The sequence below is a fragment of the Myxine glutinosa genome, chromosome 4, assembly GCF_964187855.1.
Source record: "Myxine glutinosa chromosome 4, kmMyxGlut1.1, whole genome shotgun sequence".
Classification (NCBI taxonomy): domain Eukaryota; kingdom Metazoa; phylum Chordata; class Myxini; order Myxiniformes; family Myxinidae; genus Myxine; species Myxine glutinosa.
The window spans coordinates 92,001,225-92,012,510 of NC_136264.1; positions in this window are offsets into that span (position 1 = coordinate 92,001,225).

The window sequence follows — 11,286 nt, forward strand, 5'->3', positions numbered from 1 at the left end:
GGGTTCTGGAATGGCCAAGTCAAAGCCCGGATCTAAATCCCATCGAGATGTTGTGGGGGGATTTGAAACGAGCTGTGCATGCAAGAAACCCCTCAAACATCGCACAGTTGAAAGAATTCTGCATGGAGGAGTGGGCAAAAATTTCTCCCAGTCGATGTCAGAGACTCAATCCCTGGTGAATCCGGGAATCCCTGGTGTTGGGCTAGCGGCTAGGGTGCCGGCTTAGGATCCTAGGATCCTGGGTTCGAATCTCGGTCGATCGCCGAATTAATGCCAGGGGGGTTGACTCAGCCTGTCATCCTTCCGAGGTCGGCTAATTGAGTACCAGTTCACTGGTAATTCCCTGTTTGTCGTTGAAGGCGGCAAAAAGGGTTGGCGTCAGGAAGGGCATCCGGCTGTAAAACATTGCTTCAAAAAGGGGACCAAAAAACAACAACTACCACGGTCCCCGAAAAGGCCAACCCCCGCTTTGCGGGGAAAAATGGCCTCTAAACGGTGATTTTGGTGTGCATGCAAGAAACCCCTCAAACATCGCACAGCTGAAAGAATTCTGCATGGAGGAGTGGGCAAAAATTTCTCCCAGTCGATGTCAGAGACTGGCAGACAGTTATAAGGAACGCCTACTTGAGGTTGTTTCTGCCAAAGGGGGCAATACCACCTATTAGAGCCAAGGGTGTACTTACTTTTTCCACATGCGAAATTTGCATTTATGTGTATTTAAATTATACAATGGACTACAAAATGTAAATGTTTCATGATATTTGTTATATTATATCACCTTTATCTGTCAATATTGTTGAAATGAAGATCAAATAGCTGTATGTTGAAATATGTTGAAAAAGTCAAAACTTTACATGGGGTGTACTTACTTTTTCACGTGACTGTGTGTGTGTGTGTGTGTGTGTGTGTGTGTGTGTGTGTGTGTGTGTGTGTGTGTGTGTGTGTGTGTGTGTTTGTGTGACGTGTGAGTATATGTGTGCTAATTTAGGTTAGGAATCTAATTATTTTTCACATTTTAGTGTTTCATTTAACCGCCAGATAGCAATGATCCACGTGTGTATGCTTATAGTCACAAGGAGGAGCTCATACCGTTGAATATTTGTTTGCAGCAAAGGCAGGTGGATGATGTTTTGTGGCATGGCTGTAATAAATTCCTGTCATGATGAGATCTCGATAAGATATATGTGATGTAATGATGCTAGGTTGAGAAGCCCCGTTTTTTATTTCCTTGTTGAAGATTATGAAACCTTGCCTTCAGATCCACCCTTCCTTTACTTCAGTAATTTCGTTTTGGTAATGAAGTTTCTCAAACCGGAATTATCATATTTAAAAGCACTTGAATGAAAACAAGAAAAACAAGTGAAATAAGCAACACCTTGCCATCAAAGCAGCTGCGCATGGATTGCCTCATCCATTGCTGTGACTCAAAGCTGGTATCCTGTCTATCCCCTCAAGGTTTTGACTCGTGGAACACTTTGTTGAATACAACCCGGATATGAAGATATGCTCCAATTTTGGACCTGGCGAAAAACATACCTGATGGAGAAATCCCAACAGTTTACCTTCGTCGAAATGCCACATCTTTATTATAATAGAGCAAACGTATATGGTTATGTATGTCGCCATGTATGTTTATGTGCGACGAAAACGTCTTCTTCTTCTTCAAATATAATTACCACCCTCTTAATTAACCCTCTTAATTGCGTTAAGACTGCTGAGACCCCTCAGACCTTTGATGACCCTTTAATTCTCCCAAGACCCTTCAGACCACCAAGACCCCTGAAGACCCAAAACACCCCGAAGACCCAAAACACACCGAAGTCCCAAAACACACCGAAGACCCAAAACACCCCAAAGACCCAAAAGACCCCGAAGACCAAAAAGACCCCGAAGACCCCGAATACCAAAAATACCCCAAAGACCCAAAAGACCCCGAAGACCCAAAAAGACCCAAAGACCCTTAAAGACCAAGAAGAACCGAAAGAACATTAAGACCCAAAAACCCTTAAGACCCAAAAGCCTCTGAAGACACCAAAGACCCAAAAGACCCTGAAGACCTAAAACACCTCAAAGACCCAAAATACCCTTAAAGGCCCAGAGGATCCAAAAGACCCTGAAGACCCAATGGCCCTGAAGACCCAAAACACCATGAAACCAAAAAGACACCGAAATGGTCAAAGATGCCTACCCCTCTGAAACGACGTGTGGTGAGGCGCGTGGAGCGTGCCGAGTCACGCTGGTCTTTACAATGAAGAGACTTCTTAATGGTCTCAGCATAAAACAGGAAAAGACAGATGAGTCTGAAAATAATGTTGCATTTGTGGGGGTAGATCATGAAATACCTTAGTGAAGTCAGGAATGCATAGTTTAGCATGGACCGTATGGCGCAACGAAGAAGCCCACTTGATGTAACTAAGTAGGGAATCTGTATAGAATAAGATCGTATATTTGTCTCCATACGAGAGGTGGAGCTATACTAATTAGATAGGGCTTAAGGATACTCCCCAGTGTGTAATTGCCCCTGTGATTTGTCCCTTATGTTTTATCTCATCAAAAAGGGCCGCCCTTACAACAACAATTACAACAACGGCCATCGCACAGACATTGCAGACAGTACCAAGCACATTACGATCAGGCAAGTAAACCCACCCCACGACCGCCGACGTCATCTGAACATTCCCGAAGGCGGCTAGACTCCGCATTGATGACTCGTAGCGCAGAAGCCACGCCCCGGGCTTCATGACTGGTTAGGGAGCCATGGGATGATGTAATGGGACGTCAGGATTGGTCGGGGAGTGACGTCAGCGAGGGACAATAGGAAGGGGCATCCCTCTCCCTTGCTCTCTCTCGTTCTGGCTCTTGCCTCGAATGGGCGCTGTTGTCTCGGGTGCGCAGGTGAGGAGACGTGTCAGAGCTTTGGAACTTTTGCAATGTTGGAGGGGGGGGGGGTGTTGTTGACTATGGTGCTTTTCCGGGGAGGAGAGAGCCACGTCTCTCTTGGTGGTGGAAGCGAGGAAGGGCTGGTTGGCTGCCTGTTCACGACTGGGCGTTTTCGGTGCCATTTGTTGGAGTGGTTCCTGTGCGGGTGGCTACATGGACTGCAGCGACGATCAAGCTCCTAGAGGCCATTTGAGACGCAAAGCTGAGTGCTGGCCGGCTTGAAACATTTGTTTTTATTTAATCTTTCCCCTTGTGTGTTTTGGTGTCTGAGTGGAGACGTTTCACCATAGGATTTCTTTGACCTCAACATTTATTTTATTTCCGTGCCTTGATTTAATTAAATTTATTATTGTGCATTTCATTTGTTGTATTGTGGATTTTCCTTGTCATGTGTGTGTATTTGTTTGTGGGTTCGAGTCATTAAACCCCGTGGCGGCCATCCAATCAGATAAGGCTTTGGGCCTCTCCCAAGCGCGCTTAAGATAATCCCTCCAATTTTCGAAATACGCCTCGAGTTAAAGCCCGTTTCAGCTATCCGTCATCGGGGATCTTATTCCCCAGGGACATGACAATACTGCCAGTTCTAGGAAACCATCCAGGCAAGGATCAAGCTTGGAATATCGAGCTTATGAGGCAGATTGAATCTTTTGTCAGAAGACCAACAAGTTTATTTGTGGACAGAAAACCAGAAAATCCCTTGTACAATGATAGAAGCTGCAAGCAGATGCCAGCACCAGAAATGCAGCTCTGAAGAAAATGGATAGTACGTTTCTAACTTTTGCCAGCAGAGACCTCGTAGCAGCAGGAGGTCACTATTATAGGTCGTGCTACAGATCCTACACCAGGGAGGAAAAGGCTGCCAGCAATGCGTTGCGTGATGAAAATCACAATGATGAAGCTCAGTATGAGATGACTCGAATGTAAGTCACACATACAATGAATGAGGTGTTCTTGATTATGATGAATGAGCTTTTCACCGACCCCCAGGTGATAATGATGGCTAATCTGACATTTAAACTGGTTACATCGACAAAATAACTTGTCATTGAACAGTTGAAGGACTCCTTTAAGAAGCATCTCCACCGAAGGATAGACAGTGAGTTTGGTGAGGCTCGAGGCATATTCACCATTGAGAAAGGGAAACTTCTCTATCCTGACAACTTGTCAATCACTGAACTTGCCAAGGCATACCAGAAGCTGAAAGCGGAGCTGCAGAGCCTGAAATGTCTCACTGCAGATGTTATAGAAAAAGCAGCCCTTCGGGTGAGAGCAGGCATCAGAAATCAAGATTTCCCCTAGGCCTGGCCACCACTGGTAGCAAAATCAGAGGAGAGTGAACGCCTCGAGTCTCATCACAGAACGCCTCATCACAGAATATGTCACCCTCTTTCTATGATATTGTCACTGCAAGAAAAAGCCACCCAAACACACCATTATGCCATTTACAGTCAAGTCTCTTGCTGGGAATGTAGAGCTCATACAGACCCTCAACTAACTTGGTCACAGTGTATCCTACTCCCATCATCCTACTCCCAGAAGGAAGAGATTGACACAGCCCTGTGCGATCTGCAGAAGCTCTCAGTGTCAAAAGATGATGTTGATCTTCCAGCAAACACCATCCTGGAGATTTCACTTTTCAGACCTTTCTACCTTTACACCTCTAATGACACAAAATACACCACACAAAGCTAGTCCTGGTGAGGATCTGTAATCTCTGATTGCTCTTTCTAGTCACTTATTTGAAGAAGAAGAGGATCTTGACACAAAACTATATATTGTAGTCTGCATGATGTCTTGTAGAGATTTAACTTCCCCTCCCCCCACCCACCCCACCCCAAGCGTGTTTTCCCCGCCAAGGGGGTTGCGTGTTGACGTGTATATCCATGTTAAGAAAGCTTTATCGTGGCGTTTTTTCCAAAACCGTTTCTAATAACAAAAGTAACAACAACACTAAATATACAGCATAATATTAATGTTATTACAAAACAATATTAAGACTAACAAGTACAGATACATTCAAAGTACACCACCCCAATGCCAAATAAATAAATATCTTCCAGCGCGGCATTGCCGGGGGACCCTCGGTGCCCGGAGATAGTGCCCAGCAGCACATATATACGGTATTGGGAGGGAGAGATGTACAATAATTGATTGATTAATTATGTAATTAAAACCAATAAATAACAATCATAAAATAATTTCTTAATCAATTGGCTAATAGAATACCTCAACTACCAGTGTTTCATTCATCCGAATATGTAACTTTAAAAAAAGATTAAGGCATTAATCGAATAATTAAATAATTAATCAATTAATTTATTAATCAATAAATCAAAAATATCTTTTATAGCCAAATCACTTGGTCATTGTCGTGTCCAAATATTAGCTTCCTAACTCAAAAGTTGCCTGAGATATTGCCCAGATGAGAAAGGAAATAAATAAGTACTTAATTAATCGATAATAATTAAGTAACTCATCAATTAATTGATTAATCAAAAAACAAAAAAACACCGTTTTGCCAAAGCACTTGCTCACTATTGTGCCGAAATTTCAGCTTCCTAGCTCAAAGGATGGCTGAGATATCGCCCAGACAAACAAACAAGAAAGAAAACAAACAAGAAAGAAAACAAACAAGAAAGAAAGAAAACAAACAACCGGAGTGAAAACTGAGTACTCTCTTTCAGCACGCGTCATCACCGGGCCCCGAAGTCATGCAGTGTCTGAAGATGGAGTAGGAAAGGAGTGGTGTACAATAATATCCCATCTCCCCAATGGGGTGTTGCCTCCTTGAACAAACGCCATGTTAACATGTATAAATAGCTTATCGTGGTTTTGCTGTGGGAGCACCTCCACCAGAAGTAAAAAATATTATAAACCACAAACATGTATGATTACCTTTTCAAACAGTCGCTAATGCTGTTGAACACTAAACTAAAATAGATTTGGAAAAATCCGGACATCAGTCAATGCTTATCACGTCGATGAGTTTTTTTTTTTTTTTTTTTGTATACTGAATCGAGGCTCGTGACAGAGCTAACATTTATTTCACAAACAAATCAACCGGACAAACAAAATATATAAAAAGAGGGAGCGGAAGACAAGATCGGGAGAGAAGGGAAAGCACACGAACACAACATTTGAGAGCAGGGAGAAGTGTGGGAGGGAGAGGGCTTGGGGGGAGGAGGCGTGGGAAGGGGGGTGGGGTGAGAGGTATAAAACACAAGGGGACCAAGGACTTCCAGGACAGAAGTTGGTATTTCAAAAAAAAAAAAAAAAAGTGTGGGATTTTGGGTGAAATTAGCGGGGGTATAAAAGATCAAGGTTTTGGATGGGGGAAGATAAGAGATGGTGGTGAACAGCTGTTTTAAAGACCTGGAGGGTGGAGTGGGATTGAAGAGAGTGAGGGAGTTTGTTCCAGAGGTGGGAGAAAAGAGGAATGAAGGAGTGAAGGTGAGCAGAAAGTCTTGATTTTGGCAGTTTAACCATAAGAGGGTTGCAGGCAGATCTTGTGCGACCTGTAGGAATATTTGGGGGACAGAGCCCAGAGAGAGCTGGGGGGGCAAGGCCAGAGAGGAGTCAGTAGAAGACGGAAAGACCACCAACCTGCCTGCGGTGAGTGAGTGACAGGCCCTTGGAGTTAGCTTCATCGCGGGAGATTCCAATGCTTCTGAACACTTTGGTTTCAACAGCGTGAAGACGAGCAAGGTGTGAGGCAGGAGCACCAGACCAGAGGGGAGAGCAGTATTCCATAGAGCTGAGGATGAAAGCCTTGTAAGTGGTGAGGAGCTCAGGTGTACCAAGGAAGGACTTCGCACGACGGAGGATGCCCAGTTGGCGACTGGCTTTGGAGGCCAGATTTGAAATGTGGTTTTCCCAGGAAAGATCATGGCAGATAGTGAGACCCAAAAGCTTGAGTGACAGAACTTCTTGGAGAGGATTATTCAGAAAGTGGATGGGAGGGTTGTCCAGTCGGTCTTTTTGGAGAGACATCGTAAGAGTGTGAGATTTGTCAGGATTGAAAGACATGTTCCACTTGTTTGCCCAGTCTGTGATTTTGTCCAGGTCTGCAGAGAGTGAGGAGGCTGCAGACTGCCGATCTGAGGGATGAGGAATGAAGCGACAGAGAGTAGAGTCGTCAGCAAAGAGATAGAGAGGATTTTCAAGAGAGTCAGAAAGATCATTGATGAAGACCAGAAAAAGCACAGGGCCCAGAACACTGCCATGGGGAACTCCAGCCTGAACAGGAAGAGGAGATGAGAGAAACCCATTCAGGGCCACACGTTGACTACGACTAGAGAGGAAGTCCGCCAGCCATGCGTGGAGATTTCCATGGATACCAAAGGAGGAGGGTTTGGTGAGCAGAGCGGGGTGCCAGACCGTATCGAAGGCACGTGAAATGTCAAGGGAGACAGCTTTAATTTCCTGTTTGGTGTTGAGGACCTCCATCCATTGTTGAGAAAGCAGAAGCAGCATGTCCAGAGTCGAGTGACCAGGTCTGAAACCAAATTGATGGTCAGAGATCAAGCCATTGGAGAAGAGGAAAGATTTCATATCTGAAGCAATGATGGATTCCATGACTTTTCTGATAATTGGGAGAAGGCTGATTGGTCTGTAGTTGCTAGGATCTGTTTTTGCACCTTTTTTGTGCAAAGAGGTGATGTTGGCTGATTTCCAAGCAGATGGCAGATGACCTTGAGCAAAAGAGAGGGTGAAGAGCACAGAGAGAGGGAGTGAAAGAGCGGAAGAACATGATTTTAGGACCCATGGGCTGATTCCGTCAGGACCAGTTGCAGAATCAGAGTCGAGGGTTGACAGAAACTTTTCCACCTTGTCAGGAGGAAAGGACACAGGGTCCAGGAGCAGCTGGGTACGACTGGTTACGGTGGGTACAGAGAGGGATGGGTTTGGGACACAAGATTTAGAGGCAAACACAGAGTTGAGGCATTCAGCTTTTTCACGTGCGGAGTCAGCCGTGTAGCCGTTTGAGGTGAGGGAGGGGATGGAGGGGGAACAAACACCAGAAACAGATTTGACCAGACGCCACCAGGATTTGGAGGAGGGAGACAGATAAGAGAGTTCGGTCTTGAGAACAGTGAGATATTGTTTCCTGGCTCTCCTGAGGGTGGACACACACTTGTTTCGGGCTTTGTGAAAGGAAATGAGATTTCCTTCCGTTGGATTTGCTTTCCAGGAGACGAAAGCAAGTTGTTTCTGGGCAATAGCCTCACCACAAAATCCGTGTACCATGGACGGGAGGAAGGGTATGACAACTGAAGACGAGATGGGATAAATCTGTGCATGAGAGAGAGCAATTTACTTTGAAAGAATTCCCAGGATGAGTTGATGTCAGAGGCGGTAGAGATGGGAGACCTGTCCAGATGATTGATGGCTGCTTGAAGACCGTGCCAGTTGGCCTGAGTGAAATGCCAGACTTGTCGACGCTGAGGAGGCTCTCTGAGAATGGTCAGAGAGATGTCCACTTTAACAAGCACATGATAAGATGAGCCGATTGGAGCAGAAGAAGAGCAGCAGACATTTTCAGGGAAGTTAGTCATAACCAAGTCCAGAAGAGAAGATGCTCCGTTGACTGATTTCCGGGTCGGGAAATTGACAGATTGTGTCAGTCCCAGTGAGTCGCAGAAGTCCTTTGCTGAAGAGCCATGGCTGGTGAGAGAGGTACCCACACCCAGCCAACTGGCATGGTGACAATTGAAATCACCATATATGAGGAAGAGAGAGTTGGGATGGGTAGATAGAAGTTGGTCCATATTATCAGACAGCGAGATGTAGGTGGAGTCATCACTGTTTGGTGGACGGTACAACACACATATGAACAAAAGGTTGGAGTGAAGGGGAAGCCGTAGCCAAAGGTATTCCTGGGGGTGAGGTGGAGAGAGGGCAGTGGAGGGCGAGTGAGGAAGAGAGTTTTTTATAAAGATAGCAACCCCACCTCCAGGACGGGGCTCAGGTCTATCATACCAGAGGAGGGAGTAACCTGGGAGAGATACCAAGGAATCAGAGACATCATGAAGGAGGAAAGTTTCTGTTAAGCAGATCACATCTGGTTTGTCAGAATGCACTTGATCATAGATCTACTGCAGTCTATGTACACCACAAGAGTTAATAACAAGACCCTTCCTGCCGCTTCCATGACGTTTTTCCAATGGCACTTCTTATAGCAAATGTAAAGATTGCAAACCCTCGCCAGGATGTATTTTCAGTGTTTTTTTAAAGACTTTTGTGTTAAACAAATATGGCGGCCGAACCACGTGATCGATGACGTCATCATTAATTTTTTTTCTCCACCAATTTAGGCCTACATGATGCTCAAGAAATTTCATCTTGATTGGATGAAGTTTTGTACTTGTTGAATTATGATATCATAATGGAGGCACCTATGACATCATCATTAACATATTTTATTCCCCATGGAGAGTTCTTTACAATGAGCGATGTCTCCATTTTTTTCTATTCAGCACTTTCGGAGATATAGAGGTGCAAAGTTTTTCGGTTTTTCCAAGATGGCGGCCGAACCGCACGATCGATGACATCATCATTATTTTTTTTCTTCACCAGTTTATACCGACATGGCGCTCAGGAAATTTCATCTTGATAGGATGAAGTTTTATACTTGTCGAATTATGACGTCATAATGGGGGCACCTATGACATCATCATTAACATATTTTATTCCCCATGGAGAGTTCTTTACAATGAGCCATGTATCAATTCTTTCTATTCAGCGCTTTCGGAGATATAGAGGTGCAAATTTTTTCGATTTTTCCAAGATGGCGGCCGAACCACGTGACCTATAACGTCATAATTATCATTAAAAAATTATACAGGTGGAGTTGCACCTATGGTGAAAATTTCCTGTCAATCGGACAAACGGTTGCAGAGAAAATCATATTTATTCTGTGTGGACAAACAGACAAACAGACAAAGAAACCAACAAACAAACGGACTCAAATGCAATACCCTCTGCTTTGGCGAGGGTAATAACAACACCAATGATAATAGCACAATATTGATGTTATTACACAACAATGTCCCTCCTCCCCAAGGGGTTTAGTGACTTACGATATTGCCACCTCACTCCCCACCCCCTACGTAATAGTTATAATAATTGGCGGTAATAATAAGGATAATAACATGACTCCCCCTGCTGCTCCCATCCCGTAGTGAGCGGATGTACTAGTTATGAAAATAGCTATAAACTTAAGTGTTACAATCCTGGCAATTCCAATCATGGGAATCCTGTAAACATCATTGATGAGCCAGCTGGCGTTTTACAACAACGACCAAACAACATGGTCATTATTCCAGAACTATCAGCTCGGTTTCCAATGTAGCCATTTCTTTTTATGTCTGATTAATTAGATATATTAAATCCTACAATTACAACAATCCTAACATCACAGCACGATGTGCAACTCTCAACTCCAAAAAAAGGGCGAAACATTCACGACACCAAGACTCAAGTTAAAGCTACAGGGATCCAAGTTTTTAAAAAAGAATGAATGGATGTGGATACATTACTTCACTGCGAGGTGCTAAAAACTGATTTAACATCCTCTTAAAAATAAAAATCACTGCTTTCAAACAAATAGTGCACCATACCCTCCCCACTCAGTGCTAGGTGGGTAAGCATCCGAGGCTTGCTCTGGGAGAAACTGGGGATTCAAAAATAAATAAATATTCGATATGAACCTAAAGGTTTAGCAACTCATTGAAAAAAATGAATGTGAAAGAAAGTAGCGCTTAGATATTGCCATTCATCTCACAAGATGGTGGAAGAAAGGAGCATTCCTAATAGTTTTGTAGTTGTATTCAGAAACAGCAAACCATTCGGAATAACAGCAATGATTTGATTTTGTGTAAGGTTGGGATTTTGTTAACTACGCAGGGAAATGAGGAGAAAACAAAGCAAATGTTTTTAATAATTCTTTTTAATAATGAACAAAATTGAACCAAACATGTTCAGAAAATGTTTGGGGACACATTTAAGTAACAAAATGGTCACTAGTCGGCCATCTTGGATCTGATCTCGAAAATAAATGACGTGTATATGTATGCCGTCATTCTTTATCTGGGGGCAACGTTTGAACAAGATCGGTAAATGCATGTCCGAGAAATGTTTGGGGACGTGTTCGATATCGGGATTTTTATAACTAAAATGGCCGCCAGTCGGCCATCTTGGATTTCATCTCGAAACAAAATGATGTTCATATGTACACCATCATGTATTGTCTTTGTACCAAGCATGAACAAAATTTGTCCATATATCTCCGAGATTTGGTTGTGGACAGACGGAAGGACGGACAGACGAGACGCAATCCGTAAGCCA